Raw genomic sequence first — 8,339 nt, forward strand, 5'->3', positions numbered from 1 at the left:
GCTATGGTCGTGGTCGAGCGGGACATGGCAGTCGTGGAGGATTGTTTGTTTATTCCTAAGTAGCACCCATCGACTAAACCTTTTGAAACTGCGATGCCATCAGCAATGTTTAAGGGATTTATATTGATAGCGTGGTTATGGTTAGTAATAATGAAATAACTAGATAAAAGAAAATTCAAATTATACTAATAGATGTCTTTCAAGAAATGATAAATAAAAACAAAAAGAAACGCAAAAATAAAAATAAAATAAAAAGAAAAACAAATTGAAAATTAAATGGACTTAAAAGTCCTCGTCGATAGCTGGATACTGAGGTGGTGGTGTTGGAGGCGATATGTGAAAATGTTGGCAAATTTGTTGTAGAGTCGCCTCGATGCTGTCCAATCGCTGAGTGCTGTATTGCTCAAAGCGATGAAGGTGGTCAGAAACTTCAGACAATGAAGCAACCGCATGAACTGGCCAGTGACTCAGTGGTGGCTAAGAAGGTGGTCCTCTTGAAATACAGGGATATCGTTAGAAATATCATCAGCGTCATTCTCATCGGTAGCTCGGTACTGAGGGGGTCAAACCCACGACGACGCTCAATCATCCGCATATGTAGCATACTTTGGATGCCCTGTGGGGACATCTGGCCAATGAGTGTGAGTGAAGAGGACTGTGTCACTGTATTCAGGAGCCCAAAGTATTGCGCTAGGCGAGTCACATATGGGCCAAGGCTGATGACTCCTTTTCGGTGTCACTCGGTTTGATAGAAAAATGCAAGGGCGATAAAGTAGGCGAGATAAAAAATATGCCCCTGCCTCATGCTCCACAGGAAGTATGTGTCATGAGACTTAACAAAACTAGTTCTCTCTCATCTCCCTATTAATGTGTGTGCCAAAAAAGTGTGGAGATATCACAGAGCTGGAGCTAGAGACGATGCCTTGGAGTGGCTAGGGTCATAGATGCCTGTAGAAGGCATCATGGCATTCCAACATGATGAAGGCGCATAGTGGATGTGGCGGTGGAGGTGGGTAAAGTTGTCGGCCTCCATGAAATCATTTGTATAGAGTCCCAAAGCAACTTCAAATTCTGAGACACTCAACTGCCGTACTAGACCGCCAAGGCGAAATTGGATTGTTCATGGGTCGTCGTGGTCCGCCATAACTATCTGCAACTGAAACGTCGAGCATAGTTCCAAAGTTAACTCTAGATACGTCGGCTCGATGATGTCAAAGAATCGGTCCCATGGAGAGGTGGCTAGGAGGGCCCTAACCAAATCAGCTAGGTGGACCTACTCTAGTGCGGCCCAATCGATGCAATGTCCCACACCAAGGGGTCGGGCACGTAGGATCTGAAATAATTCCTCCTGGGGCCCTGGTGGAAATTGGAGGAATAGATGTCGTATCTCAGTGGTTTGTTTTTTAGAGGCGCCCTCTAGTGTTTGTCATGGTGTGCCTGAAACGGGAAAACATTTCAATATGAATAGAAACTGCAGAATTAACACTTAATCAAAAACATCGATAAGCTTAGGAGGAGATAAGACAAAAAATATAACTTAGAGGACTCTATTAAGATAATAAGATGGAAATGTAGTCCTATATGCACCATTAACCAAACATGCGAAAACAAAAATTTGACAGTGTTTGAATCTAAATTAAGAGTATACGAATATAAGTGGTCATAATAAGAGCAAAGGAAAATTGCAACTAAGCTAAAAATACAACTCACGGTACGTAATAAGCAAACAAGAAAGAAAATCCTACAATAAGTAACAAACTACCAAAATTAACTAGAAGCTGCTTGGTCGAAGGCAGAAAAATAGTGAAACCAAAAACAGACATACCCGAAGAAATATAATAATAATGAATCTAAAATTAAGAAAATTAATAATAATACAGAAAAATGGCAAGAATAAAATAAAAATAGAAAATAAATAAAATAAAATATAAGCAAATAAAATAAATTAGAGGAAATTGGGGAAAGAAAGTGAACCGACACCGGGATGGGTGGTGGCCGAACGGAGGTGGTGTGGGTGGCCTCGGGTGTGCGGATTAGGGCGGGGTGTGAGGGAAGAAGGAAAAGGGGGTTATGGGATTGAGTGAGGATGGAGAAAAGTAGATGAAAAGGGAGGAAGAAATAAAGGAGAGGAGAGTGGAGTGTTGGTCGTCGGAGGTTCGTCGGAGAATGGTGGCCGGAATGGAGAAGGTAAATAGTGGAAGGGATGATGAATAGTGATAGAGGGGTTTTAAATAGGAAATAGTAAAAATTAGGGTTAAGAAAGGGGAATAAATGGAGGCCACGGTCGTGTAAGCCCCATTTTGGGCCACACGGCTGTTGCCCACGCCCGTGTGGTGTGGTCTTTGGCCGTGTTTTTTGTGAAATCTTAGTCAGTATTGCACACAGTCCCTTCGATACGCCTGTGTCTCCGGGCCGTGTGGTGCCCACGGCTACATTGCACGACCGTGTTCTCATTCGTTCACTTCTCCCACACCCATGTTCGGTACACCACGCCCGTGTTCATGATTGTGCTTATGGTTTGATGATTTAAGTCAGCATCGCACACAGCCTGTGGGCACACCCGTATGCATATGCTGTGTGGCTCTCACGACCGCATTACACGGCCATGTGGTGATTGAATCATTTCTCCCATGCCCATGTCTATTAATTAAGATTGCGCACGGCTTTCAGACAAGGCCATGGCATCAGCCCGTGTTCTATTCTGACTTTGTTGAACGTTTCAATATTTGGACAAGTTCTCACACGACCTCAAGCAAGCCCGTGTTAATGACCGTGTGGCTTCCACGACCACCTCGCACGACCATGTTGATTTAACGTATGCCGTGTCTCTGCTTGATTTATTTGGGAAATTAAAGTGCAGTTTTACCACAGTTTGGGACACGCCCGTGTCCCTTAGCCGTGTGGTACGCACGGCCGCATCGCACGGCTGTGGCCATTTATCGCAGCCCGTGTGTCACCCTCTCTTGGGAAAAATGTTTGTCCTATTTTAGCACAGCTATGACCACGCCGGTGTCTCCTGCCCGTGGGGATCCCACGGCCTAAAGCATGCCCTTTTTCTAGGCCGTGTATGCTAAGGATACCTGCAGTTAGATTGTAAAACAAATGGAAAAACAAACTAAGTTATTTAGTAGGATTAGTGCTCGGGTTGCCTCCCGAGAAGTGCTTGTTTAGAGCCTAAGCTCGACTTTACCTTGTGGGAAAGTTAGGCAGGTTCGCGGAGCCATAGCTCCTCTCCATTGTCTTTAAAATCCTTACCATTATAAAGTTTAAGACGATGTCTATTTACCTTGAAAGTGCCTTGGGTTGGGTGACTTACTTCTATTGTGCCATATGGAAAGACAGTTTGGACTATGAAAGAACCTTACTATCGTGATTTAAGCTTCCTAGGAAACAATTTGAGCTTTGAGTTGTATAACAGGACAAGATCTCCAACTTCAAATTGCTTGTATTGCTTTAAACGAGCATCATGGTGGCGCTTCGTTGCTTCCTTGTATAATCGTGAGTTCTCATAGGCATTAGCTCGCCATTCATCTAGCTCGTTCAATTGCATCAATCTCTTTTCACCTACTAGTTTGGATCAAAGTTCAGAAATTTATAGCCTAGAATGCTTTATGTTCTAGTTCAAATAGTAAATGACAACTCTTCCTATAAACAAGTTTGTAAGGAGATGTTCCTATGGGGGTCTTAAAAGCGGTTCTATAGGCCCATAAAGCATCATCTATTTTCTTTTCCCAATCCTTCCTATTTGACTCTATAGTCTTTTCTAGGATGCGTTTAAGCTCTCGGTTAGTGACTTCAACTTGTCCACTAGTTGAGGATGATAAGGGGTAGTTGTTCTGTGGTAAACTCCATATTTCTTAAGGGTTTTATCAAATTAAGCATTACAGAAATGAGTGACCCTATAACTGATGATTGCTCTAGGTGCTCCAAATCGAGAGAAAAGTTTCTTAAGGAACTTCACTACTACTCTAGCATCATTAGTAGGTAAGGCTTGGGCTTCCACCCATTTAGACACATAATTAATGACTATTAATATGTATTTATTTCTAAACGAGCTAGGGAATGGACCTATGAAATCAATACCCCATACATCAAATATCTCACATGAAAGTATGTATGTTTGGGGCATTTCATAACGTTTAGAGATATCGCTTGTTCGTTGGCATCTATCGCAAGTAGCAACATACCTGTTTGCATCTTTGAATAGTGTGGGCCAGTAAAAACCTGATTCGAGTGTTTATGTGCGGTCCTAGTTCCACTGTAATGTCCTCCAGTCGGTCCTGAGTGGCAATGTTCCAAAATTTTAATTGCTTTTTCTTTGTAACGCATCTTCGAATTACCTGATCTGCACATATACGAAAACGAAAATGTTCTTCCCAAAAATAGTTTTTCACATCAGTGAAGAATCGTTTCTTTTGCTGATGTGTCAACCTTTTTGGTATAACGTTAGAAGCTAAATAATTTGCAACGTCTGCAAACCAAGGTTCCTCAGAGTCAGATATAGCAAAGAGTTGTTCTTTAGGGAATGAGTCATTTATCTCTTGTTCGTCAAGTCCCTTGAGATGTGGGTTTTCTAATCTAGATAGATGATCTACTGCAAGATTTTCTGCTCCTTTCTTATCTTGAATTTCTAAATCGAATTCCTGTAATAATAAGATCCATCTTATTAGTCAAGGTTTTGCATCTGTTTCAGTAAGGAGGTATCAAAGAGCTGAATGGTCAGTGTAAACGACAACTTTAGATAATATTAAATATAGTCTAAATTTATCGAATGCAAAAACCACAGCAAACAATTCTTTCTCAGTTGTCGTATAATTTCTTGTGCGGCTATCAAAGTTTTACTAGCATAATAGATAGGTTGAAAGTGCTTGTCTTTCCGTTGTCCAAGAACCACACCTACTGCAAAATCACTCGCATCACACATTAGCTCAAAACGTAAATTCCAATCAGGTGCAACTATAATTGGAGCATTAATTAATTTATTTTAAGAGTATTAAATGCTTCCAAACATTCCTGACTGAAATTGAAAGGTACATCTTTCTCTAGCAAATTCGTTAAAGACTTACCTATTTTAGAAAAGTCTTTAATAAATCTTCTATAAAATCCAGCATGACCTAAAAAGCATCGAATAGCCTTAACTGAATTAGGGGAGGTAGTTTCTCAATAGTTTCAACTTTTGCTTTATCAACCTCGATTCCCTTGCTAGAAATTTTGTGGCTTAACACAATCTCTTCACAAACCATGAAGTGACATTTTTCCCAATTCAGTATAAGGTTTGTTTCCTCATATCTCATTAAAAATCGTTTTAAATTTTTAAGGCAAAGATGGAATGAGTTACTAAATACCGAGAAGTCATCCATAAATACCTCCATAATGTCTTCCATGAGTTCATTAAAAATGGCCAACATGTATCGCTGAAAAGTAGCAGGAGCATTACGTAATCCAAAAGGCATTCGGCGATAAGCAAACGTACCGTATGGACATGTAAATGTCATTTTTTCTTGGTCCTCGTGTGACAGCCCAAAATTGACCCTAGTCGGGAAGTGGTTTCGGGACCGCTAAACCGAGTCACCGAAAGGTTTGAATGTGATGTTTATTGTCTAGAATATGTAATCATGAATGTGTGAAAATTTCAAGCTTCGATTTAGTCGATTGCATGTGAATTTAGCCAATAGGATTTATATGAGAAAATTTTAAAATGTGATAGGTCAATGCATGAGGACCTATTAGTGCATGTGGAAGAAAAAGGGGACTTGCATGTCAAATTCCCCCTCCCTAATATGTAGTGGCCGGCCATGCTATGGGTGGAAACATGTCACCAACATGTTGTGTTAGTGATGTATGGTAAGGAAAATAAAATAATAAGCATGATAATTAAATAATGAAAGGAAGGGTGATGAAAAAAAAAGAAAAAAAAATAATGGTCTCATGCATACACCCCATTGCCGTGAGCTAAAGGAAGGAAAAAGAAAGGTTTTGTTCATCCTTTTTCAACCTCTTTTGACCGAAAATCCTAAGGAAGAGGATTAGGAGGAAGTTTGGCCATGCATGTAACTAGATTGAGGTATGTTTAATGTTATTCTTTGAGATTCATGTATATTTTAAGTTGTAAGTTCAAAATCTACCTAGCCATGGTTCAAACTTTGTTAAATGATGGAGATGACATTCGGCCATGAATGTTACGTTCTTGGTTGGTATTTTGATGTCTTTGGTGATGAGGTAAGGAGATGGTTGACTTTGGGTGTTTAATAAAAGGGTTTGGATGTGAGAGTGTGTGAGAAGTAGAAATGAGGAGTCTTAGCAACTCCATGAAGGTTCGGCCATGGTAGTTGAGGATTAGAGATTTTATTTCTTGTTAAAAATTTGATGAATCCTAGTGTGTGAAGTGTTTGAACCAACTAAGGATTAATAGATGCATGGGTACAAAGTAGGAAGAATCGGCTACTATGGTTGACACCAATGCCGAATGTAAAGATGTTATAGTAAATAATGTATGTGATTTGAGTTGATAATGTGAAAAAGGATAATTAGATGTATTATAAATGATATAAAGATTTAGAAATTATTTTGGTTAGGTGTGTGTATGATTAAGTATATTCGGCAATATACTTAAAGTGAGTACTTGATATTATATGGGAGTATGTATATTCGGCCACATGAGTAAATAAATATATGATGTTAAATTTGATTATGTATAATGGGCATTAAGATGTGGAACTTAAGAAATGTAGTCATATGTGGAATTACATGATGTTATAGTTGACATTGTACACACATACATCCATTCGGCCATCAACATGAGTAATTAGTGAGGATGGTTGCCGAATATACAAACATACATAAGCATGTGTAATTGAATTATGAATGTTTAACAAGATGGTTAAACTAGTGAATTATTGATTAAGCTCAAGGAGCTAAAGGAGGAGAATCAAGCAAAGGCAAAGAAAAGATCACTGAGTAGCCGAGTTGGAACCGTCTTACCCAACACAAGGTAAGTCATTAAGCATGTAGTTGGTATTATTTCAAATGGTCATAATGTTTATGTATTGATGCTGAATGGAATGAATAAATATACATATATATATATGCATGTACGTATGTGATGATGAAATTGTTGAATGAAAAGAAAAGAGGTAAGATGTACTGAGTTGTTGATCTCGGCACTAAACGTGCGGGTATAACCATTTATGACCATAAGATTGGCGCTAAGTGCGCGGGATTAAATTGTATAGCACTAAGTGTGCGATTTGACTATGTTGCACTAAGTGTGCGAAATGGATATGATGCACTAAGTGTGCGAATTGACCATGCGGCACTAAGTGTGCGAGTTTGACTATGTAGCACTAAGTGTGCGATTTGATTACGTAGCACTAAGTGTGCGAGTTGATTATATAGCACTGAGTGTGCGGACTCAATATACATTCGTGAATCATTATGGACACTATGTGTGCGACACTATTGAGTCGATCGCGGACAGCGGATCGGGTAAGTGTCTTGAGTACATGGCTAATAGGTGCTATGCTTATACTTGGTGTTGAGCTCGGTAAGTTTGAACCTATGTGACAAATATACTTAAAGTCACGTACATAAAATTTATCGTAGGATGGGTGAAAGGCCGTTTAGTCGTTTGATTGTAACGAAAATAAATTGATTTATGAAAATGCTTCAATGTCCTATTGATGAGTATATGGAATGTGAATGCATGAATTGATATGAAACTGAATCGATAGGTTGGAGGAACTATGGTATGGTTCGGTATGGATGGAGTAAATTGTCTCGTTCCATTTTGTTTCCTCTTGTGATAATGTTATTGATGGATGGTAGTGCATTGCTTATGACTTACTGAGTTATAAACTCACTCGGTGTTCCTTGTCACCCATTATAGGTTGCTTGGACTCATCTATTTTTGCGGGGTCAGGCCGTCATCGAAGTCATCACACCGGATAGCAAGTTTTGGTACTTTCTTCTTAGTTGGCTAGAAGAACATTTTGGCATGTATAAGCTATTACGTTGTGTTTGAACTTTGGCATGTAAACTTTAAGCCATGCGAAAATGGCACGAATGTTCGATTGAGTGGATCAAGGGTAGGCATGAAATGGACCTAGTTACTTTCGTAACAGACGCTGGCAGCAGCAGTGTCATGAGATTGAAAAATCACTAAAAATAGTAAGAGTGGAATAATTGATGAATAAATTATGTAATCGAAGCTCGATGAGTCTGTTTTCATGAGGAAGTAACGAAAAGATCATATGGGCAGTATATTAAGAGATAATCAGATTTTTGTGGGACAGGGCCAGAATGGTTTCTGGATTCCCTGCTCCGACTTTAGAAATTCATTA

Source organism: Gossypium hirsutum, chromosome A05, assembly GCF_007990345.1.
Source record: "Gossypium hirsutum isolate 1008001.06 chromosome A05, Gossypium_hirsutum_v2.1, whole genome shotgun sequence".
Lineage (NCBI taxonomy): Eukaryota > Viridiplantae > Streptophyta > Magnoliopsida > Malvales > Malvaceae > Gossypium > Gossypium hirsutum.